The 26,121-nt window shown below is 44.0% G+C and overlaps 1 protein-coding gene across 1 annotated transcript in view; it reads right to left on the bottom strand.

Moving 5' to 3' along the window:
• Positions 1–21,781, bottom strand: part of raph1b (Ras association (RalGDS/AF-6) and pleckstrin homology domains 1b) — a 136,765-nt gene extending 114,984 nt beyond the window's left edge. Inside the window, 1 exon segment of the mRNA XM_080720132.1 lies at positions 21,535–21,781. The gene's annotated coding sequence lies outside the window, so the exon portion shown is untranslated.
• Between the last annotated feature and the right edge of the window lie 4,340 nt (positions 21,782–26,121).

Here is a 26,121-nt window from a genome sequence, read left to right as displayed (position 1 = left end):
TTTCCTGTCAGTCTACTGTCCTATCAATAAAGGCATAAAAGCCGCAAAAACATATTCTCATCATAACACACAATATCAGTGTCATATGGATATATTTCCCAGCTCTAAATGAAAACACAGCATAGTGAATGATCAGTTAACTCCATCTAAAGCTTCACTTCTCGTCGGTCCTGACGTTAAACACACAAACCTTTCTAACGTTGACACTCCATGGTAAACAGATACTGGAGCAGTAACTTGAGATGAGTAAATAACTTTATAGCTACAGACAGCTGTAAAACATTCAAATCCTGACTGACCGGTCAACTCTACCCGGCAACAGCCCAGAGGGTTGGGTCCATTTAGGTTGTTGGTTCTCAATCTCATTTTAATTTCAAGGAAGGAATCCCTTCATAACTCTGAGAGGGGACTCCCTTTTTAGCAGGTGTTTCGGTTTGATTCTGTCTAAACGCGAACATTTAACTTCACTATGCCTAAACCTAACCACAGAAATTATTACCTCAAAACCCTGTCCGCCTGACTGAGAGACCTGCAAAAGAGTGAGACCCAGGCACGTGCACACATAGACCTCATAGGGGGCCTGAGCCCCTGCCCTTTTATCCCTCTGTAAAATGTTCCCCCTCCAGACCATGAATGCAGTTTCTACTATGGTGAAAAGAAACACAAATTGCCTCGTCCAAACTCAGTATTCACTTGATTATGCTTAGTTCAGTGTGGTATCAAGTACTGAAAATAGCAGACCTCCAAGCTCACAACGTGTCGCAGCGTGACGCGTTCTGAGCTTGGAGGTCTGCTATTTTCGATATTTCCACAAAAAGGCCCTTTTAGAAATGTCAGCCCCTGCCTCTCTAACATTCTCTGCATGCCCCTGGTGGGACCCACTCTGAGAGTGTACAAATGGAACCAAATGGACCCATTTGTACCCTCTCAGTAGAGGTGCATGGTAGGGCATTCACCAAATATTCGAATATTCGAATATCAAAGTCACTATTCGACGTTGTTCACCGAAGTCGAATATTCACTTATTTATTTTTATTTATTATTATTTTTCTCTTTAAAAAAGATATAGTTTATAACGCTTGGCGAGATAGGAAGTCATAAGAATGAGTTGTCAATGCCCCTGGTGGATGAATTTGTTCATGCTCTATACTAGTGGTTCTCAAACCTTTTTAGGCCGTGACCCCCAAAATAAACATATTTGAACTGGGGACCCCCACCCTGACAAGCACTTGGAATTGTAGGTATTACATTTAATGTGACTCGGTTCCGCTGATAGGGTAAATATTGTGAAAATAGCAGATCTACATGCTCACAACGCCTCGCAACGTGAGGCGTTGTGAGCATGTAGATCTGCTATTTTCAAAATGTTCGCCTCTTGCTTACTTAATATTTGACAGTTTGGCCAGTCCTGTTGAATATATACTACTATACTTTGAGGTTGAATAATTCGAATACTAAAAATCACTATTCGTGAATGCCCTATAGTGCATGGTATGAAAGAGTTAGTCAACCACAACTGTAGCTCCGTCTTCATCTCTACGCCGCAAAGAAAAGTATGTTTTTTGTTTCTCTTTTCTCCCTGAATATCAATCTCCTGTGTGTGTTGTTTTCAGGATCCATTTGGAATCCCCTGGCTAAGCATTCATTGGCTGGCTTTAATTCAATCAGGAGGCAAAACGGCACGACGGAAAGCAATCTGTAAAGTAGGGAAGTAAATTCTTCCTCATCCATCGCTCGTCTGGACGTCCCATTCATCACCCCCCCCCCCCCCCCAGCCCCCCCCCCATCCTCCTAGGAGTCAATAATGCATATTTTCCAAGCTGCTTTCCAGACAGTGCATAATACACAACAGTGTTGCCACATCTGCTTATTATAAGCGATATCTATGTAAAGTCACTTGTTTCAACAATATTTAAAAAATAACACTTTTTCCCCCAATAATATTTTGAAAACAGCAGATCTACAAGCTCCCAGAGCCGATGTATATATACTGTACGTATAGGCTTTAAAGCGCTGATGCGTTTAGTCGCCTCTTTTGGGGTTTGTCGTTTTCCTAGACCCTTTGTTGCTTGTTTCTCTCGCAAAACCTGGCAACGGTGGCACACATGACATTTCCTCTGAGTTAGCGGTTTTTGTCTCCGCTAGCCTCCGCAGCGCTAGCCTCCGCACTCAGACATGTGTTCTAAGTAGGCAGCGCTGCCACAAAGAGCCCTTCTATCCATCCATGGATCTCTGTGTCTGTCTGTCTGTCTGTCTGTCTGTCTGTCTGTAGGGGTGTCACACCAGATTCTGGGCCCTGGGTACAAGGATTCACTTCGGGCCCCCCATTTAGACTGGGAACGCATTATTACGCAATATTTGTGCTTTAACTATTGCAAAATAGCAGATAGCAGATGCGAGCTTGTAGATCTGCTACTTTTGAAATATCGTGAAAATTTGTGCAAGTCTTTGAATATTTTTGACCCGATTCTAAATCCTTCTAAAAATTATATGTATTTGGCCACGGACCCCCATCTCAAAATATTAGTTCCAGGGACCCCCATCTCAAAATATTTGAGTTACAAATGTTCGCTTAAAAAAATACATATATTCAAAGATTTGCACACATTTTCACGACTTTTCAAAAATAGCAGATCTACAAGCTTGCAGCGCGGCACTCGGTGCCGCGCTGTGAGCTTGTATATCTCAGGGTTTCCTGCAGCACTTTACAGGCCAGGCGCCCCGCCCGTCCAGAAAACCCCCCCGCCCCCCCAAGGGGGCCCCCCCCCCAAAAAAAAAGAAAACATTTTAATTTTTTTTTTTTTTTTTTTTCAAAAAACTTTTTGGACCTCCAACAATGTACTAGGCATGATCGCGATCGCGAAATTGCATGTTTAACCCCCATACCAACCCTATCTTTCAAACATGGCAGCCATGTTTGTTTACATTTGAAGAAAACATAAGGGCTGGTATCTCCTGAATGCCAGAACGGATTTCCAAGCGGATTTTTTTGTTTGAAAGCTGTGAAAAGCGTACATGCATAGTGCATCATCTGAGCACGAATTGTGGGCACATTCATGTGTTTTTATAGGGCAAAAATAAGAATTAATATTAAAAATGAAGTGAATTAATTACTCGAATTAATTAATTAATTATCAAAAAATTTCGGCGCACGCGCGAAACATCCCCCCCTGGTCAAGACTTTTTCCTGCAGGAAACCCTGTATCTGCTATTTTTCAATAGCTAAAGTATAAAATAATTAAGGCCCCTTCTACACCTTGGGCCCTGGTAACTCAGTCCCACTTTTTCCCCCCTTGTGACGTCCCTGATGTCCATCTGTCTGTCTGTCTCCCAGACAGTGATCCATCACCAGAACCCATCAGTGTCAGAGCCAGGCTTTATAAGGGAGTCTCCCGCAAGGGAAGGTTCATCCAGGAAAGAGAGACTAGACACAACAGATCATAAATCCAACGCTCCATTCTCCATCCCCACCTTTCCCCTGCAGTCTTCCTCCTGCCTCACTGCAGTGCACATCATTTGATACGGACCGTTGTAAAGGTTGTTTACCCCTCTTCTTTCATAGTATACACTATACCAGGGGTTTTCAAAGTGGGTGACGGAGCACCCTGGGGTGCCGCGACGGCAGTCCAGGGGTGCCGCGAGATCATTTGATAATATTTGGAATTTATTTGGACACTTGAAAAAATATTTACTATCATTTTAAACTTGAAGTACAAAGTTATTTTCACTGGCTATTATCTCAACGTTTTCCTCGCAACATAATCACTAAAATATCGTCACTGTCGGGCAGAAACCTCGCATCTCCAAGTTTCAAATGTGTACGTCTTTTGGTGAAGCAAAGCCCTGCTTCATCATACAAGACTGTCGCACAAAACTAGTGAAAACAGCCGATCTACAAGCACACAACGCCTCGCGATGTGAGGCGTTGAGTGCTTGTAGATCTGCTGTTTTCACTAGTGGGAGTAAAAATTATAATGTAGGGGTGCCTCGGATTAAAAACAATATTTATGGGGTGCCTTGAGACAAATATGTTTGTGAACCCCTGCACTATACAGCACTGGTTCTCAAACCTTTGTGGTTGCAGTACCCCTTATTAGGGTCGGGAACTTGGGATGATATGAAAATGTCATATCACGATTAACGTGACCAAAGAAATCGTGATTTACGATATTATCGCGACAATGAAAATATCCCCAGTACTACTACTACTTAGTAGATCTGTCTGTCTGCCTGCGGGACTCGAACCCGCGACATGCTGTCAGACTTTATGGCTAGATGCCCAGACGACTAGGCCAGTGGTCTGGGCCAGATGTTGTTTTTTTCCAGTGTGGTGTTTGAATTTGGATTAATTTTGAATAAGTGCATAAGTAGTTTTAGGTTTTAGCAATCCACTAGTTTTTTTTTAGATGTTTTCAATGTTATTATGAGGGAAGCATTGATTTACAGACAGACAAAAATAGAAAGCATATCCCAGAATGCATGACACACGCTAAAACAATTAAAGTCGCATCACGCAAGTCCATTTAGCTTCGGTTTCATTTTAGTTTCAAGTTAACACAATTATTCTATTCTTTCCCGTCCTCCTGGTCTTTAGTCTTCAGTGAACTAACAATAACCCTGACGGTAGAGGAGTTGCGGTCATGGACCCCCTCGGGGCGTGACGGCCCCTCATGGATCCATCTCACATGCAGGGATCGCTTTCAGACGGATCATGCAGGTGTTGTGGGATAGATTAGAAAGGTACTGTTAAGCCTACTGGAGGTAGAAAGGTGCTGCTGCTTTGACAATCGCATGATGCAAAGAAAGAGTGAAGTGGTTAAGGTCCTCGCTAATGGAACCACGCGTAGGATCAAATGCTGTTTGAAGCTCCTCTCGGCTTTCTCAACGCGTCTGTGTGTGTGCCGCTGAAATCCCCCTCCTCGCAGATGAAAGGCCAACAATGGCAACTTAACCTGTCTCTTAATGGACCGTCTCTGTGACTCATCTGTTTAAAGCCACGTGTGTCGGCGTGTGTGTGTGTGTGTGTGTGTGTGTGTGTGTGTGTGTGTGTGTGTGTGTGTGTGTGTGTGTGTGTGTGTGTGTTAGGGTTAGGGTTAGGGTAACCCTAACCCGTGTATTCGGTGCCTTGCTCGTTGACAAAAGGAAAGGCTTTGCGCCCCACAGCCGTGACGCTGTTTAAAGTCCCTGAGTCCACGTGGAGTTGGTTCCAATACTCGGAAGAATCATCTGTTCAATAACATACAAAGTCTCTGTCGGATGGAAACAGTGTTTTTTTTTTCTTTGCTGCATCTTTGCCCTCATTTAGCATCCAATATCTCATTAATTATGCATGCATACATTTGATAACACAGAACACGAGCACCAACACCAGAATGTCCAAAAGGACTTCCTTGTTGACAGGACACACGGTGGTGTTGGGTTACCGGAGGGGACGGGGGTTGTTTTTACTTCCTCTGTGGGTTATTTACGTGGGGCTGTGATTTGGCCTTCAGCGGGTGAAGTGACGTCGCACTGGTCTGCATCGCAGTCCTCCCTGCCTCAAACCTGTTCTCAGCCAACGCTGGACTGAAAACCCAGATTTTGGAGCGGCAGCTCCAACATCTGGCTTTGTCTGGGCCGCGAGGCGTGGCCTATATCTGGCCTACATCTTGGCACAACGCACTCAAAGTTTGTTGTATGCCCAGGCCGGGTCACTTTGGCCAAGCTTCGAGCGATGCTTAATGAAATGAACTCACGGCTCACTTCTTACTAGGTTTGATTTATTTAGAGATCTACAAGCTACAAGCTTCTAGATCTGCTGGTGGATATCTATGTATTATTCCCAAGCAAATGTGTGCATGTGAATGTTAAAATGACGTTAACAGAAATACTGAAAAAACTAAAATCACAGCATTGTTTGTTGCATTTTGAGATGAGAGGCCAGAGTCTACTGTGACAGAGACAAAACAGCCAGCTGTCACCATCAGGATCGAGTGATAAACACCTGAATAAGCTGACACACACGCGCGCACACACACACACACACACACACACACACACACACACACACACACACACACACACACACACACACACACACACACACACACACACACACACACACACACACACACACACACACACACACACACACACACACACACACACACACACACACACACACACACACACACACAACTGTGGTTTTTACAATTATGAGACAAGGACACAAGCAGGAGATCAGAACAAAAACACAGCTAAGGTGTGCAAGCAGATCTACAAGCTCACAGCGCGGCACCGAGTGCTGCGCTGTGAGCTTGTAGATCTGCTATGTTTAAAAAATCATGAAAATGTGTCTTTGAATGTTTCAAATCCTACGGTTTAAAAATAAATACTGTGTATATATATATATATATATATATATATATATGTTTCTACGTCAGTGGTGCTCAAACCTTTTCATGTGAAGGACCCCCAAAATGATATGTATTTGGCCACGGACCTCCATCTCAAAATATTTAGTTCCAGGGACCCCCAGAAGCAAAATTTGTTCGCTTAAAATATACACATATTCAAAGATTGGCACACGTTTTTACGACTTTCTTTTCAAAAATAGCAGATCTACAAGCTCGCAGCGCGGCACTCGGTGCCGCGCTGTGAGCTTGTAGATCTGCTATTTTTCAATAGCTAAAGTATAAAATAATTTCAGGCCCCTCCACCTTGGGCCCTGGTGACTCAGTCCCACTCCCCCCCCCCCCTTGTGACGCCCCTGTACGCAACAACTACACATGAAGCTGCTGCTGCTGATTCATGTGCATCATCAACTACAGCCAATGGGATACAGGAGATCATTACTGTAGCTGAAAACTGCTAATCTACAAGCTCACACGTCACAGTGAGCTTGTGGATATCAGTGTACGACCAAGTGACTCCGGGAGAAGAATGCGCGAAAGAGACAGTTGTAGGTCACTCAGCACTCCATGCATCTTTGCCTTTTGATCTTTGCTCTAGATTGTTGCACGCTCTCTCTCTCTCTGTGTGTGTGTGTGTGTGTGTGTGTGTGTGTGTGTGTGTGTGTGTGTGTGTGTGTGTGTGTGTGTGCAGCTAACCAAGTGTAAAATCAGTCATTACGATGCCATCAAGGCCTGCCAAAATACATTTCAGTTGACTAAATCAACTGTAGATTTAGTTGACTAAAATCGAATAATATTTAGTTGACTAAAATTAGACTAAAACTAATACTTTTCAGGTGATTAAATTATGACTAAAACTAAAAGAAATTTTATTCAAAAGACTATGACTAAAACTAAATCAAAATTTGCTGTCAAAAACAACACTGCCGACCTCCCAGTCTCAGGGAGGGCGGACACTCTAACCACACGGCCACTCACTGTGCTGGTAAACTGGGGGTTGGGACCCCCCAGAGGTGGGGAGGTGTTGCAGAGAGCGTAAACCAGGCGGTGAGGAGGGTGAACGTGACAAACTGCTGTTCCTTGGGCCACCCTGGTGGGCCCGTTCAGGGGCATCACAAGAGGGGAAAAAGTGTTACTAGGGCCCAAGATGGGGGGGGGGGGGGGGGGGGGGGGGGTGCTTGTAGATCTGCTATTTAAGATGTGAAAATGTATGCAAATCTTTGAATATGTGTATTTTTTAAGCGAACATTTGTAACTCAAATTTTGCTTCTGGGGGGTCCCTGGAACTAAATATTTTGAGATGGGGGTCCGTGGCCAAATACATATCATTTTGGGGGTCCTTCACATAAAACGGTTTGAGCACCACTGACATAGGAAACATAGGTTATTCAAAAAAATCTTAGAAGGATTTGAAATATTCAAAGACTTGCAAAGATTTTTACAAGCAGATCTACAAGCTCGTAGAGCTTGTATATCTGCTATTTTTCAATAGTTAAAGCACAAAATGATAGTGATAATGCGTTCCCAGTCTAAATGGTTTAAACCCCCTCCTCCCCCTATGAAGAACATTCATGGGGGGCCCTACAGTGAATCCTTGTACCCAGGGCCCAGAATGTGGTGTGACACCCCTGGGCCCGGTAACCTTTTCTCCATCAACTCACGGAAACCAACCAACGATAGCGACTGTTATCTGAAGGCCGTGGAACAATTCTGGCTTCCTGGGGAGGGGGTCCCCAAGCCAGGCCTGTCCCCGTTAAAAGGCCAACGGGGAGGGGACCAGGGAGGGGACCACCACACCGCACCGCGCCCCGGGCCCGGTGCAGGGGTCCGGGCAGACGGCCTGGCGGCGGACACACATTTGTCCTCTCTGTGTTTTGCACATGGCAGCAGCAGCAGCAGCAGCTGTTCCAGCAAAAGGTCAGAGAAATGTTAGCGGAACAACGTCCTATAGAGAGAGAGGGGACCACGTGTCTGTGTGTGTGGCAAGGGTTAAAACACGCATGCACGCATGCATGCACGCACGCACGCACGCACGCACGCACGCACGCACGCACGCACGCACGCACGCACGCACGCACACAGTTTATTCCACAGTTTGGGGGACAGGAGGGAGAAGAGTCTAGGACCAGTGGATTTTTGTCCTGGGGTTTTTAGCGAAGGGTTCTGTCAGCATCCCTGTGTTGGCTGATCTGAGTGAACGGGTGGGGTTGTAGGGGTTGATCAGGTTTTGGAGGTATTGACAGTTGGCCACATTATATTTTAGTCGACATTTAAGTGACCGTAGGTCGCAGTTTACTATCAGAACCATCACATCTTGACCGTATCTGTCCGTCTGGACGGGTAAGGCTCGTCTCTTTTGTTGATTGACTCTCGCGCTATGACATCACTGTGATGTCATGGGAACCAAATCCCTTTTATTGCCATATATGGAGATCCCTGTGATGCCAGGGGAACCAAATCCCTTTGCCAGATGGCCAAGACATGGCATTTTCGCCCATTGAACACTGGATCATATACATAAAGATGATATTTGCCTTTTCTGCTTTGTAGCCAAACAGTGCGTGTGCACACACACACACACACACACACACACACACACACACACACACACACACACACACACACACACACACACACACACACACACACACACACACACACACACACACACACACACACACACACACACACACACACACACACACACACACACACAGGGCAGAATAGATCAAATACATCCTGTTTCTGTTGCGTGAGGCAGCTTGATGTACAAGCAAACGCCCTGGAAAATGACGCTAGTTTGTCGCATGGACTTAACCCCAAATCCAACCCTTGATGCCGATTGCCAAGCAGGAAGGCACCGGATCCGGGTCCCATTTTTATTTGAGCCAATTTGTCACCAGATGAACGCACACGGAACGAAGTGGAAAACGTTCCCGGCAATTATGTGAAAAAAATAATTGAGATTATCTCACATAATTGCGATATAGGTTATTATGTAATAACTGTGACAAGCCTACGGCCAGGTGGGATCACACACACACACACACACACACACACACACACACACACACACACACACACACACACACACACACACACACACACACACACACACACACACACACACACACACACACACACACACACACACACACACACACACACACAGTCTCTCTGGGACGTGTCATGCAAAGAGGAACACACCCAATGGGTGTCATCTCACCTGGCTCTGTAAGGAAGCCTCCCACCCATCACCCCCCCCCCCCCTGTCTAGGGCTGTCACAATTATTACATAATCGTCTAATCGCAATTATTTTGTCATAATCGTTTCCATGTTGAAAAAGGTTCATATATTTTCTAACATTTTCAAAAAACAGTGGATATAGCCGATCTACAAGCTCACAACGTTTCCCATATCAAAGTTTTTTTTTTAAAGTATAAAGTTGTCAAATATGTCAGTCATTTCTTTGTAAATTTATGTTATGTGTCATATCTGCCATGTGCAACTTCAAAGCCTAAAAGCCGACAACGACAAGAACACAATTAAATTCGTTTATCGCAATTATTTGAATGACAATTAATCGCCCATGTAGAATGCCATAATCGTGACAGCCCAACTGTCAAATATGGCAGTCATTTCTTTGTATACCGGAATTTATGTGATGTGTCATATCTGCCATGTGCAACTTCAAAGCCGAACAGAAATCTCATTGATTTTTTTTTTCTTTTTTTTTTTTTAATAACAAATAATCACCATGTAAAATGTCATAATCGTGACAGCCCTACTCCTGTCTCCTCTCCCCCCCTCCCCCTCCCCACTCTGAGTCCCCTCCCATCCCCGGCCAGCAGCCTATCAGGTGACTCAGACCGGGGCCCCGCGGCAGACACACAGCCCCTAAGATGGTGTGTTAAGTTTAAAGGGCCACGTTTGAAGTGCCATCCTATCCCCACCCCGGCTGGCCTGGAATCGCCGGGCGGTAACACTACCTGGGTAAGCTACACCCCCCCCCCCCCCCCCTCGCCCCCCTCCCAGATGGATGCTTTGTGGGTTGTGGGACGTGGTCTTGTGCTCAGGGCCATGTTGGGTCGGGGTCACGCTTTTTTAGCTTTGGAACTCACGCGACTGGACTGGGTTAAAGGACAACTTGTATTTTTTTTTTTTTACAACAAGGGTTCATATTTTAGATAGTCATCAGAGAAAAGAAAAGTTGAGCGTTAAAATGTTTTCATTTACTGCTTTCTATCGTTTTAGCCATTTTAATGATTTTGATTTCAGTGGTTGGGGGCATGCGTACATAAGTGGCAATATAAGTATTTTTAGACACAATAAGCTGCTGATTTTTTTTTTATTACTATTTACAGTAACACTACTAGCCCCCATAAGGCGGTGCATCTTAGGAATGGGCTTATTGTGTCTAAAAATACATATTTAGCCACTTGTACGCATGCCCCCAATCACTGAAACAACATCATTAAAATCGCAAAAACGATAGAAATCTGTAAATGAATAATAAAGGTATCTATCTATCTATCTATCCTCCAATTACTATCTAAAATATGAACCCTTGTTGTAAAAAAAAAAACAAAGTTGTCCTTTAAAGGAGTAGTTCACCCAAGAAAATACAACACCTGTCCCGCCCGGGCCTAGACCAGTCTTCTAGCTTTGCCAAAAACGCCCACTGTTTCTCTGTGAATATACTTTCACTGCTCCTAGTATTATTGATGATCTATTCTATAGTTTCCTTTGTCTTTATATGTCTTGATGAATTGAATACACAGGACCACAATGTAAACAATTATTACAATACTGTATTAACTGTACCTCTGTAACTGCACTGTGCAATCTGTTAATGAAGTATTGAATCAATCACAAAGGGCATACGTGGGTCTTTACAGACAGACAACCTCTCACACACAAACATCAAGAACAGCCTTGAACTCATGCCTGCGCGCACGCCAGGGACGTGCTGGGTCCCTGATTCAGCCCGGGAAAAAGAGTTGGAGAGGCCCTCATTGCACGCTATAGAGAGAGATCTCTCTCTATAGCGCTGCTGCTACTCAAAGATTTGCCATTTCAGATCATGACAAGTGACAAGCCAGTGGGCCAATTACATGAGTTAAATTTCGTCGTTGTCGGGTGGAAACCTTGTATGTCCAAAACCGTTTGTTTTGTATTTATCATTTTAAAAATGATTTAAACTAGTGAAAACAGCAGATCTACAAGCACACAACGCCTCGCGGTGCGAGGCGTAGTGTGCTTGTAGATCTGCTGTTTTCACTACTTTTGTGCAAACAGTTTAATTTTTACTTTTGTGCAAACAGTTTATTTTTTTCCTAAAGGCCGGCCTGGAACGGCCAGGAATGAACCGGCCGTTCGGGAGTTGTCCCGCTTTTCCCAATGGCCAGCACATCCCTGACGCACGCACCTCTCCAGGGACCCCTCCTGAAGCGCACGCCCCTCTCCAGGGACCCCTCCTGAAGCCTGGAATGTCTCTGACAACATGCTCTTCTCATCTAATCCTTTGGATCTCAAGCTAATAAAGCACCTGAATCACATGACAGGTGCAAACAGAAGACATTAATGAGAAAACCATGTACTGTCTACTGTGTCTGCCTGTTGTTGATGTTGTTGATGTTGTGTGCAGTCTGTACAAAGTCTTATAAGGGTTCCCAATCCCATTCCCAAACTTTTTAGGCCGTGACCCCCAAAATAAACATATTTGAAGTGAACTGGGGTCCCCCCACCCTGAGACGCACTTGGAATTGTAGGCATCACATTTAGTTTGACTCTGTTCCACAGATACATATTGTGAGAATCTACAAGCGAGGCGATCTACAAGCGAGGCGCTGTGAGCTGGTAGATCGGCCATTTTCATAATGGTCATCTCTTTCTTACTTAATATTTGACAGTTTGGTATTAAAGCGGTCCTGAAAGTCCTTCAATTGTCACACACATTCTGCATGCAGTAGTATGCTGGAGCAGAGATGGCACGCACGCACGCACACACACACACACACACACACACACACACACACACACACACACACACACACACACACACACACACACACACACACACACACACACACACACACACACACACACACACACACACACACACACACACACACACACACACACACACACACACACAGGCAGCATTTATAGAATTGCTTTCTCCAAACTCTCCTGAACTTGAATGCAGCATCTTATGTTGAAATAATTTCCCTCTCTGTAAAAATCCATGCCGTTACACACCACATCTCCAGTATTGACTTGATTATGCTTTGTTCAGTGTGGTATCAAGTACCGAAAGTAGCCGACCTCCAAGCTCACAACGTGTCTGCTATTTTCACCAAAAGGCCCTTTTAGAAATGTCAGCCCCTGCCTCTCTAACATTCTCTGCACGTCCCTCCTCCCCATCCATCTCTCTCTCCCTGTTTACATCTCCACTTTCCACTATAAATAAAGGCAGAAAACCCTCCAAAAATATCTTATTTAACAGATCCACAAGCTTGTAGATTTGACGAAAAGGCTGTTGCCTCGCAGGAATGAGCAGGGCTCATCCTACAGGAGAGCATGAAAGTGGACAGCAGAATTCCAGCCACTGGTTTTTGAGATAACATCTTGTTTGGGAGTAAAATGGTGGAGCGACCGCCCGACCGCCCAACAATGCCATCCTCTGAGCCCTGCTGTGGACCTGGTGGAGAGCTAATAAATCAACAGCCTGCGAGTGGGAGTTCCATTGTTAGCGTGCACTGCTGCCTTCTCATCTGAAACGGGATGATTTCTCTCTAAGTTTGGAGCTGAATTTACTCTCTGTAGTAGGAGGACGACGACGCGACACGCTGACAAGCTTGTAAATCAGTTATCTGTTGGCCAGTGATACCCTAGCTAGCGCTGTACAGTAAAGATGCACTGTAGAGGACTACAAGAACACTATCCCCGCGTCAAATCCAGCGACCGCAGAACGGGACAATCGCCACCAGATATTCCTAAACGTAACTTTAGTAAAACTACTGTATGCCCATAACCCTAACCACATTCCTAACCTTACCCTCAGTAAAACTATTCCTAATCCTAACAGTATTCATAAACATAACAAGTAAAACAAAAACAAATACCACTGGGGATGAGCGGTCTGCAAAATAAATGGGGAGATCGGTGTGTTTTGGGTCGAGCTTTCCGGTTGCCCTAGTGCAGTGGTTCTCAAACCTTTTTAGGCCGTGACCCCAAAATAAACATATATGAACTGGGGACCCCCCACCCAGCCAAACACTTGGAATTGTAGGTATTACATTTAATGTGACTCGGTTCCACAGATAAATATTGTGAAAATAGCAGTGCGAGGCGTTGTGAGCATGTAGATCTGCTATTTTCACGATGTTCGCCTCTTGCTTAGCCTACTTAATATTTGACAGATTGGCCACGGCCAGTTTGGTATTAAAGCAGTCTTGAAATTCCTTAAATTGTCACTTTATAAATGTGCAGATACCCGCTGTATACACTTATGTAAGTTTGTTTACCGTTGAGTGAGACACTGTTTTTACATTAAGCTAATCATCTGGGGACCCCACACAATAATTTGGGGACCCCACTTGGGTTCCCGACCCCAAGTTTGAGAACCACTGCCCTATAGTGTCACCCTGGGAGCGACCTGCGCTGTGCGTGGCCTAAAAGGACGTTGTTTTCCCAGCAGAGAAAACATTTGCAGGAACACCACACTGTGAAAAAAAAAAAAAAAAAAGAAATCAGGGAAAATTCACACAGCGGAAGTTCCACCTTTCTACCAGGGGCATAGTTCTGCCGATTTAAAATGACTCCAATACGGAAGTAAAACTTCCTATGGTTGGCCGCTAGTTGCGCTGTTTTCCCCCCCCGGCCGATCGCAAAAAGAATTGTTCTCCATTGGATCCCATTCATTTTCCCCTTTCGTGTTCTAACCTTAATTAACATTTTCATTTGTAGAAATTTGGTCCAATTTATCTTAAAATAAATGATAAAGTACTAACTAAACTTATACCAGCCGGTTGTGTTCTTCTTCGTGTGCTGTATTTCGGGAGGCTCCGACCACATTCTCCCATGTATCCCTGCGGTTGCACGTGACCGTTGGCAGCCAATAGCCTCCTCTGATCGCATTTCAATCTATGATGGCAACACCCATGCCAAGGACCCATATTGTGTCATTTGCGCTGCATAGAAACCAATGGCTTCGCTTTGTCCGTATCTTTTATACAGTCTATGCTTTCCACTAGGTCCTCTCTGCCTCATATTGCGTCCCGGCTTTTCCCTTCGCAGATGAGTAAGCCTGGCTACGCGAGGTTTACCCTAGCGTAGCCTACCGTACGCTAAGTGAGAGCATTAAATACTGTAGCATGTCATCAGGACATATCTTCCATGCTGTTGTAACTGCATTACAACAACGAGCCTGCTTTTCGACCGTGCCGTTTGGAAACCAACCGCACCGTTCCAGAATAGACCCACTCATCATCATCATAACGCCAACCACAGCAACAGATACACTGAAACCCCTGCATCTTCAACAACCCCGGTCCAATTAATTAAAACTCCTTAAAAGAAATGCGTTCAGCCGTTTGCGCACTAAGCCACATTAAACCGAGCTAAGATGTTTGTATTATAATTGTTTTATGAAAAGGGGAGGTGGAGTGGGAGGGGGAGGGGGAGGGGGGGAATAAACAATACTTCGTCATTACCACGAAATGTCCTGGAGGGGGCCTTCAGTCATTTTTCATCTTCTCTGCTGCGTTCCTGGGTTTCTTTCTGGCCACTAGACAATGGCTGCAACACGACTCCCGTCTCCGCGTCACAATACAACACAATCCAACAAGGCTTCAAGGCATGGGCCTGCCTGGGGGGGAAGGGGAGGGGGGGGGGCCGAGTGGGAAGGAAAGGGAAGGGGGAATGCCAGCCAAAAGGCTAGTGGTTATTTTCAACCCATTAACTGCACTGTAAGCCAATGAGTCACATTGTTAGGGCCGTGTCTGCCGCTCTGTGCCCAGAATAGCGTTCTTCTTTGTGGATGCATTGCAGGTCAGGCCTGCTCTGGTCTGCTACGGAGGAAACAGACAGGCCATTATGGAGCCAGCGGGGGCTGCCTGACAGAAAGGACCCCCCCCCACCCCCCCACCACCTCGCTCTTTTCACAGCTTCTGTGTTTCATTTACTTTACTTTGTCACAACAACAAGCGTCTGTCCTCCTCACGCGAAAAAAGGAAAGAAATGAAATAATAATAACCTGGGTTTTCAAGCCATGATGATCCCTACACCCAGTTGTTCCCAAAAACTGGGGAGTCGGGAGACTCGGGGACCCCCACGGCGGTCCCCCAGACGAGACGATTAGCTTAGTATGCAACATTGTTTTCTAACATAATAGTATAAGTGAACACAAGGTATGTGCACATTTCTAAAGTGACAATTTAATACCTCTAAAATGAAACATTGTCAGGTGTTGTGACCTTGTAGTTCAGCAATTTTCACAATATATATATATCTGTGTAACGAGTCAAACGGTTGTAAATGTAATGCGGCTAATGCCTACAAGTGGTCAGAAGTCGTTAAACTTACAGAACTTTGTGGTAGGTGACTTAGGTATAATAAGTAATAACCGATCTAAAAACTCTCAAGCAGCCAGGTTGAGCCGCATTGTGAGCTTGTAGATCAGCTATTTTTTTGCAGAATGTTTGTGTAATTTCCACCGAATGTGATTAGCCCATTAAAACCGGGAAAGCATTAGTGTAATTTTAAGATTTTACCGTTGGCTACTCAATAATATTGGAAGAACTACTGGGATTTGTAGAATGGGCCTCAGGTCTTAACCTGAATGGAATCCACCAATAACAACATAAACAAAACTAAAATGTCCTTTAGTTTCCAGAGTGGTGAGTTGACTGACTGACTGACTGACTGACTGACTGACGCACACGCACACGCGCACGCGCACACGCACACGCACACACACACACACACAGTTGTTGTTTACTTTAGTGAGAACCTGGTGTGTCCCATATGGCAGCCAGACAGACTCCCCTGTGTAAATGACCTTTGCTCCTTACGGTCAAGCAAAGAGCCATTATCTTTACAGTGTTAGCGGCCCGCCTCTGGAACCAAAGCGGAACCTCCAACGCCTCCATGAGCTCTACCTCCACTGGTTCCCACACTGAGGGTCGGTACCCCCCAGAGCATACATGGGCAACTGGCGGCCCGGGGGGCACATGCGGCCCCAACTTCACTTAATGCGGCCCGCAGGAATAATGATATACTATTGGTTCAACTGTTATAATTCCAAACGTGCTAACATGAAACGTACCATGAGACACGTTTTGAGCTTGTAGATCGTCAATTTTTTACTATTTTTGACTGTACATAGTATGCAATGTGGCCCTCTGGAGTGTGTGTGAAAGTCTCTCTCCTAGGGCTGTCACGATTATGACATTTTACATGACGATTAATTGTCCCTCAAATAATTGCGATTAACGATTTAATTGTGTTTTTGTCGTTCACAATTACATTTCTGTTTGGCTTGTAGGCTTTGAAGTTGCACATGGCAGATATGACACATAACCTAAATACACAAAGAAATTACTGACATATTTGACAACTTACTACTTAACTCATTGAGTGCCAGCCTATCACCACTAGAGGGCGCCCAGTGACCAGAGAATAATAGAGATATGCTGGTAATGCATGCCCAAGCCCTGGAGCCCAAGCCCAAGCCCTACTTGCCTGAACACTTTCCTTTGTGCATGTACAGGAAGAGGATGAAGTTAGCTTGAAGTTAGCTATTGGCTACCAAGCATTTTAGAAGCCTTATTTTCGTCAACTTAGCCATGATTAAACCTTGCACACCTCATGCATGGGAAAAAAACAGAGAAGAATGAGCTCTAAAAAATCCAATGCAATCCTGGATTGCATTGGAGTGGATTTGTGCAGTTTGTTCACAGCTTTCAAACAAAAAAATCCGATTGGAAATCCGTTCAGGCATTCTTGAGATAATCGCCATTATGTTTTACATGTAATGTAAACAAAAATGGCTGCCCTGTATGTTAGATGGGGTTGTATGGGGGTGGAACATGCAAAATCGCGATTGAAATCATGTTCACCAGATTTGATGGGGTCCAAAAAAAAAAAAAAAAAAAATCAAAAACATTTTTCGCGACGCGTTGTGAGCTTGTAGATCAGCTATTTCCACTATTTTTGACTTTTTTAAGATTTTTCAACTGGAAACGATTATGACGATTATGAAAAATAATCACGATTATGTCAAATAATTGCGATTAGACGATTATGTAATAATTGTGACAGCCCTACTCTCTCCATCATCAAAGTTGCCCACCCCTGCCCCAGAGGGACCAGAGTGTCAAATAGCCCACAGTCCACTGCATAAGAAAGAGGCAAATAGTGAAAATAGCAGATCTACAATGATTTTTACAATCATTTATCTGTGGAACAGAGTCAAAGGAAATGTAATGCCTACAATTCCCAGGTGCCCCCAGGTCAACTATGATTATTTAGGGGGGTCCCCAGTTCAATATGATTGTTTTGGGGGTCCCTACTTCAAACCCTTGTTCTGCCTCTAGTGACTGGCAACGACATGGACAGTCATTGTGTGTGTGTGTGTGTGTGTGTGTGTGTGTGTGTGTGTGTGTGTGTGTGTGTGTGTGTGTGTGTGTGTGTTTGTGTGTGTGTGTGTGTGTGTGTGCCAGTAGCTTGTTGCAGGGCGTTTAAATGGATTATGGATTACATAGGATAACTGTCATTTAAGCTCGTTCAAGGCGTCCGTATCATGCCACGGCTTTAGTAGGGCTAGTAGCAGTAGGCTAGAATACACATCAACACTGTCTACTAAACACATCAACACTACAACTCTAGACGGAAGGGTCCATTTGGTGTCATTTGTATACTCTCAGTGTTACATACATATCATACGTTAGCAGTGCTAGTAGTAGTAGTTGCGACCGAAGGTAGCAGTTTAGTATGAGAAACAGCACATCATGTCTCTGTCTGTCCGTCCGTGTACACCTTGTTACGGTCTATGGCTTTGCCGCTCTTGACATCAAGCTCTGACATCACTGTGACATCCCCAACTAACAGAATCCCTTTTATGCCCATATATGGAGATCCCTTATGTCATCAATATTAAGCCCATATCTAACAGGACTTCATATAGGAATGCCCATATATGGAGGCCACATCGGCCACATACCACACTATCAGAATCCATATATGGCCAAGACAGATTGCCAAGACAGCCCATACAGTATGTGTGGCTGGTTCTACAGACAGGGATCTCCACGTATGGGATGGGGAATAAAAGGGATTGTATGTATGATGTCAGATGTCATAGGACTTTTACATAACGAATAACTGAGTAAGCATGTTAGGGCTCTCACAGCATATCTCCATATACAGTACATGTGTAACGGAGGTGATCCAAACCTCCCCACCCGGCTTCGAACCCGGGTCTCCCTCGCGAAAGTCCAATATCTTAACCACTAGACCAAAGAAACATCCCTATGGAACGAGAGCAGATACTAGACTTTTGAGGCTTCAGGCTGGGGCTGCGACTCTCTCCGCCACATATGGATCTCCATATATGGGTACCAGGGGTCTCCATATATCAGTAACTGGTCCAATAAACATCACTGGTCAGATGGCCAAGACATGGGGCGACCTCGGTTCGCTTGTCGCCCTTAGGCGTCTTACTGGCAGTAATAGGCTAGTGTAGTAAGTGTACTGTACATATCAACACTGTCTATAAACACATCAACACTAGGCGAGGCCGGCAGGCCAGTCCAGTCCAAACAGAAAGGCTTCCCTTTGTCTCCCTAAAGCAGAGGCCCGCGTCCACATGGCGAGAACAGTCAGCCGCCGGTGGGGACAACATTGGCTGCTCCGCACCCGCCTCACCCAACAATGGCAAACATGGTGGATATAATTAGACTACAGGGCAGGGGTCTTCAACGTTTTCAGGCCAAGGACCCCTTAGTTGAGAGAGAGAGAGATGAAGCAGGGACCCCCACAACCTGTTCATAGATTCCATGTAGTTTCATCGTTTGACAGCACAATCATCAGTGTATTTTGGATTCATGTCAATTTGTGTTTTCAGATATTTAACCACTTGAGCCATCATTACCTAATAAACTTGATCTTTCACTCTGTACTTAGTCTGCTCTTTTTCCCCTCTACACCAAACCTCTTCGAGGCGTTGTGAGCTTGTAGATCGGCTATTTTCGGCTACAGTTCTCAGAATACGGACACTACGGTTCAAGTTGTTAATATAAAAACGATTGGAAGATTTGGAGGACCCCCTGAAGTAACTCTGAGGACCCCCTGTTGAAGACCCTTGCTATAGAGGTCTCAGGCCAAGGACCCCTTAGCTGAGAGAGAGATGAAGCAGGGACCCCCTCTCCACCAGTACATCACGTATGACATTTTGTTGCAGATTAAACGTTTTCATAGATTCTAAAGAACGAGCTTCACAGTATTGTTTGACAGCACTGTCATCAGTGTACTGACTACTGTATGTATGGTTGGAATCACGTTACTGTGTAATCTCAGATGTTTAAGCGCTTTGAACTGCCAATACTTACTGGTAAACTCGAGCCTGCAGCTCTTTGCCGCCAAAATAGCCGATCTACAAGCTTCAGGTGAGCTTGTAGATCTGCTATTTTCGGCTAAAGGTTCTTCTCACAATAGCGATGCCAGGGTTCAAGTGGAAAAAAACGAAATCTGTCTATCCTATTACAACAAGGTTTGGCGGCAGCCCCCTTGTAGTAACTCTGAGGACCCCCTAGGGGCTCTGGACCCCCTGTCGAAGACCCAATGTAAAAAATAGACTATATAGGCCTTTAGATTGAACTCACACAGAGAGAACCAAGCAAACCAAAAGGCTAAGGGGAGTGTATATATTAAACAAAGTGTGATTGCATTTGTCACATCACCAACACTCCCGGAGTTAAACCATCAATGAGGATTTCATTTTCATTTTCACTATAATGACAGCAAAGCCTCGCCCCTTTTAAACGGCCCACCCACACCTCCTCCTCCTCCTCTGCCCCATCATCATCATGACAATGGGTTTATGGAGCGTCTAACTCTGACCATGATAAATTCAGGATGCTAACATACAGTATATAAAAACACATCAGCTTCAGCAGCATCAGTGTAGTGTTAGCTAATATAAACAGGGTGGGGACTATAGCTGTAGCAGACAGCCACCCCTCTACTCTAGCTAGCTACTGTCTGATGCAGAGAGGAGAGGAGAGGATAGGAGGGGATAGGGGGGGCAACAACATAAAAATGAAGCCCCTTCCCCATGCCTGACACAGACCACCCCCTACCCAGGGGTGCAGTTATAGCTGGAATACATAGCTGGAAGACACCCAGCTATCATCAATGTAATGTTTACTGTGTCACTTCTAACAGACACAGACAGTCAGTCGCACCAGTCAGTCGCACCCTTTCTTTCTCCCTTTCTCCCAATGGCCGCATAGCATACATTGCCTACAGAGGCGTCAATTGGATATGGCAGCTGCCATACCTTGGCTAACAGGGGGGGGGGAAATAAAATGTACTTCTTAAAATACATTCATCGTGCCTGTGGCCTAAGGTATGGCAACATGACTGGTGTCTAGTCATGTTGCCATACCTTAAGCTTTTGCCGAACTGACGCCACTGCACACACACACACACACACACACACACACACACACACACACACTTCAAGCAGCTGCTTCTTGCCAAGCCGTTACAATGTTTCCAAACAGTCGCTTCTTGCAGCAGCAGGACCTTATGTTGAACATAAACAACACACACTAGCTTTTATTCTCTCTCTCTCTCTCTCTGTCTGTCTCAGTGTCTCTCTCTCCCTTTTCTTTCCATGCTAGTGTATTAGGATGGGCTCTCTCTCTCTCTCTCTCTCTCTCTCTCTGTCTGTCTGCCACGGCATTGATAAATAATAAGCATTTATCACCGTTATAAAAAAACATTTTAAAAGCCTTGGATCCTTTCCACAGCGTCCTAAAGAAACAGCAGCAATCCACGTGTAGAACACAAGCGAGATGGGTTATTATTAAAACATAAAAAATGGGGTAAAAAAAAATGTCATTCCACACTTACCAGAACCAAATGGGAATCCGATCCCGCTAGCGTTGGAGAGGAGAGCTCTGTGGTCGGTGTGTTCCTTCACACCGGGGGAGGGGAGGAGGAGGATCCAAACAAATAATGTATATAAATATATAGCGATACGAGCTGGTGGTGATGATATGGAATAATAGCGAGCATATATGTGTGTATGTCCAGTCCAGTCAGCATGTGGGTTTGTAGATCAGCGCTGCAGCAGCAGAACAACACACCGCTGATCTGATGGATCCATTCTCTCTGCTCTGCTGGGAGGAGAGAGAGAGAGGCACGCTGCTCAGCCAGCCACACGGGTTGCCAGGTCCGTGGGGGGGTTGGGGGAGAAACAAGCCACATGGGTCTATTAGAGCAGTGGTTCTAAACCTGTGGGTCGGGACTCGGGTCCCCAAATTAATTTGGGGGGTCCCCAGATGAGATGATTAACTTATTGTGCAACATTCTCATAAAGTTTAAGTGTATAGAGGGTATCTGCACATTTCTAAAGTGACAATTTAAGGACTTTTTAATACCTCTAAAATGACAAATTAAACATTGGCCAAATTGTCAAATATTAGAGGCAGAAATTGTGAAAATAGCAGATCTACATGCTCACAACGCCTCGCAGAGATCTACATGCTCACAACGCCTCACAGCGTTGTGAGCATGTAGATCTGCTATTTTCACAATAGAACCGTGTTATACAAAATGTAATGCCTCAACTCTTAGTGCTCGTCAGGGTGGGGGGTCCCCAGTTAAAATATGATTATTTTGGGGGTCGCGGCCAGAGAAGGTTGAGAACCACTGCTATAGAGCAGTGTTTCTCAACCACTGTGCCTGGGGACCTTTGGTGTGCCCCTGAGAAGTAGTGGGGTTATTTAACCCTGGTTTTTGACATTATCGAAACGAAGCGGATAAAAGTGTCACATTTATTTTTTGAGGCTTCTTTAGGACCTAACGATGGATTTTAGCCTTGGATACTAAACTTTATTTGGAAAATTACCCATAGAATTATCCATATTAAGTTGGGCTCCCATCGACTTTCTATAGCTACAGGAGGAATATACCCAGAAAAAAATCTGCTTTAAGTAGGATGTGAGGGGTCTAACTAGGGGTTTGTCATGATTCTGAATCCATTGCAAGCGTTTGCTTTGTTTTGCATGAAAAACTTTCCTTGGGCTAGAAATGGCCCCCCAAAACACCCAAAAAACTGTGAGAAGTGATGACTCATCATTAAACCATCATGTTGTGGTTTCTACAGTCTATGGTTGTGGTCCTAAAGAAGCCTCAAAAAAGGTTTGGCGCTTTTATCCGCTTCATTTCGATAATTTTGTTAAGAAACCCCACTAAAGGGTCAAGTGTGCCCAGTACTGTATTTATCATTTAAAAATGATTTAAACTAGTTCTGTTGTGCGACAGCCTTGTATGATGAAGCAGGGCTTTACTTTGCGAAAAAACATAGACATTTGAAACTTGGAGATATAAGGTTTTCTTCCCGACAGTGACGATATTTACACCCCCGTATTATGTAATGTTGGTGTGACCATGGATTCTTGGGACAGGAAAAGTGTGCCCATGCACAAAAAGGTTGAGAAACACTGCTAGCACAGTGTTGTTTTTGACAGCGGATTTTGATTTAGTTTTAGTCATAGTCTTTTGAATAAAATGTCTTTTAGTCCAAGTCGTAATTTAGTCACCTGAAAGGTTTTAGTTTTAGTCTAATTTTAGTCAACTAAATATCATACTAGTCCCTACCTAACGTTTTAGTCTAGTTTTTATTTTGTTGACGAAATTGTCAATATATTATTATATTTAGTCTTATAGTTTTAGTCATTACAGCTTAGTTTTTATTTAGTTTTCGTCTGTGAACACTGATAGAGCAGTGGTTCTCAACCTATGGCTCGGGAATTTATTTGGGGTGGGGTCCTCAGATGATGAGCTTGTGAGCTTGTAGACCAGCTATTTTCACAAATAGATCTTGAAATTAAAAGTGGAATATCTGGAAGATTCTTTTTATTTTGTTAACAATAATAACAACAACAACAACAACACAAAATTGTGGTTCTCTGACACAAAACATCTTTCAACCCCATAAGCAGCTTACAATAAGCGGACATGGCAACGCAGCTCCTGCTGCCGTGTGTCTGCGTCGTTTCCTGTCCCGCCCACAATCCACACAGCTGCCATTGACGTTGCGGAAAGAACAGATCTACAAGCTATCAACGCGGCGTGAAGCGACGCGCTGATGGCTTGCAGATCGGTTATTTTGTGTGCGTTTGTGGCGACGTGCTCAAAGCGCAAAGCCTTCACGCACGCACAGCATCCGGAATACTGAGTCATTATATGAGCTTTGTTTATTTATTATTGTTGAGTTCAATGTGATGAATAAAATATACTTTAGGCCTAATGTATGTTTCCAAATAATTACTTAATTGGCTTGTCTAAAAAAGAATATGAGAAGGCTTCTCCAAACAATCCAAATAATGAAGCTTTCCCATCGACTTTAGTACCAAAATAATAAAAAAAAGAAGACTTTATTAATTCAGTATCATGAAAAAGTTTACGTGTATTTTTTGATAAGTTTATAACGTTTCTTTGAGAGATTTTCACTAGGCTATTTCGAGACAAGTCATTATTTTTTAGACACTACTTCTAGGCCTACATACGGGTCATTATTTTTTAGACGTTCACTTAGTTTGTTATGACTATATTGACCTACAGTATTCTACTTATTTTGATCTAGTGATTAAGTCCGGAATTAATATAAAAGAGTAATCAATGTAGTGTTCCACTTAATTATAAACCTTGTTTTACCCATGGTTTTACCCGATGACTACAGTGGAGTCTGTTGTTCCATGTTATATCCTGCTTTGCCATCTACTGGACAAATGACAGTAGGCTATGGCACTCTACTCTCAGCCCTTCAATATTGAGCACCAGTTTTGCATGCATAATAAATACATCAATACATTAATCAATAAGTAATCCTACACAATTAGATAAACACAAAGCTGAGGAACTTCAAAAAGAATAGCAGGCCTACGAGCTTATAGATCAGCTATTTTCAGCAGATGTTTGGTGTAGAGGGGAAAATGGAACAAACCAAGTACAAGTCTTGAGGGTTTGTGGTGTTAATTGGGTTAACTGTCACATCAACACGTATCCAACACAATGGCAGCGCTGTCAAAAAGGAAGGCTTGCGACACAATTGTACACATTTTAGGTATTTAATCCACTTACAATAAACAAGAACAGGACAAGGTAATACATGAAATGCATAGAAGTAGTAGGCTAATACAACATCAATTATCAGTACATGGAAGATGTCAGGTCAACAATGTCCTGGCATCAGTCTGTTTAACATGTTATCTGCATAAGCCTATGGCCATCAAGGGGAAGCCAGTGCTGATGCGTTAAGTCTACCAACAGGCCAGACTGTTTCCTCGGCTTCTCCTGAGTCCTGACTCATTCCTGCTTGGTGCTGCGCTCATTGGCAAGTCAAACTTAATGTTGATGCCTGGCACTGGGGGAGTGAGTCTGCAGTTCTAACTGCAATGGGGAGTTCATTTCACAGTTTGGGGGCCAGTAAGTTTGGGGTGGTCCCTGCTTCATTCATGTAACCATGTTGAAGAGCCCTGGTCTAAACAATTAGTATTTATTTATAAATGTTAAGGGAGTTTGCAGAACAAAACAAGAATGGAATCAAATATTTAATTATATACTATATATTTAATAAATACCCATTTATTTTCAGGTTTAAGTAGGTTTTGGATAAGGCACATTTAAAAAGCTTTATTATAAAGGGCTACTGGAGTTCATCTTCCAGAACATTTAAAACACATTTTTAAAACAAGCCAACATGTTCACCCTTTGGGGTAGCGCCTACAGACACACCGGACTTGGGATTCTGACAATGCGTCTCAATGGGAGCGGAGCGTTTTGCGCAATGCCCAGTGCGCCAACTTTACCCTCGGTTCCCATTGAAAAGCAAATCGGCTATTTTTGCTTCTTTTTAATTGGAATCCTAAAATCTAACATTTTCATTTAATTTCCAACGCATTTAGTTATATACTCATGTTAACTTTATGAACTTAAATACAAATACATTTTAATACTACTATACTAGTCATTAAGCTACCAAGATAGACTGACGGAATTAAAGCAGGTCATGTTTGGAATTGTAACTGCTGAAATCACATCAGTATTCCGCATTAAAGGGGAAGACCACCCATTTTCAATATTGAAATATGTCATTAATATACCTTAGAGGAGTTGTGTGGAAATAGAAAAAAAGTCCCCCCCCCCTTCTGTGTTGCCTAGAACTGGAGGATTGATTTTGGGGTTTGTATTGTAAAGTACAATGTGTGATGTCATCAAGTTGTAATTTACAATACAAACCCCAAAATCAATCCTCCAGTTCTAGGCAACACAGAAGGGGGGGAACTTTTTTTCTATTTCCACACAACTCCTCTAAGGTATATTAATGACATATGGGTGAAAATGGGTGGTCTTCCCCTTTAAGTGAAGGTGGGGGCCGCATGTGGCCCCCGGGCCGCCAGTTGCCCATGTATGACATAGGCAAAGCCCCCA

This window comes from Nannobrachium achirus (genome assembly GCF_963921795.1).
Source record: "Nannobrachium achirus genome assembly, chromosome: 24".
NCBI classification, from domain to species: Eukaryota; Metazoa; Chordata; class Actinopteri; order Myctophiformes; family Myctophidae; genus Nannobrachium; species Nannobrachium achirus.
Note: the sequence above shows the minus strand (reverse complement) of the source record. Positions and strands in the feature narration are given on the sequence as shown.